Source organism: Penaeus monodon, chromosome 32 (genome assembly GCF_015228065.2).
Source record: "Penaeus monodon isolate SGIC_2016 chromosome 32, NSTDA_Pmon_1, whole genome shotgun sequence".
NCBI lineage: Eukaryota > Metazoa > Arthropoda > Malacostraca > Decapoda > Penaeidae > Penaeus > Penaeus monodon.
In genome coordinates, this window is record NC_051417.1 from 31,701,150 (window position 1) to 31,701,462 (window position 313).

Sequence of the window (313 nt, forward strand, 5' to 3'; positions counted from 1 at the left end):
CATGGGGTTTCACCATTTTGATTTTAATCTTTAAATTTTGTTACCAAGCAGCGAGAAGTGCACCGATACATAACGATCAAAATATTAGAGAATAAACGAGCAATCTCACTGATAACTGACAGTGTATGGGAACGAGTACCTGAAAATACAATTAAAAATTTTTGAATCGTAAGTGATACTGTATTCTATAAATAAAACGGTACTTACAAAGGATTAGGGACGCTAAAACGATCGGCTTCTGAATCTGAAAATGAGAAATAAATGGATTACTTAAACAATCGTAAAGATAATAATAATAATGAAAATGATAATA

General features: G+C 30.7%; 1 protein-coding gene across 1 annotated transcript in view; it reads right to left on the reverse strand.

The window, feature by feature from the left end:
• Positions 1-244, reverse strand: part of LOC119593817 (forkhead box protein B2-like) — a gene marked incomplete at its 5' end in the record, with an annotated part of 128,444 nt that extends 128,200 nt beyond the window's left edge. The window contains 1 exon segment of the mRNA XM_037942846.1: positions 208-244.
• Positions 245-313: the final 69 nt, after the last annotated feature.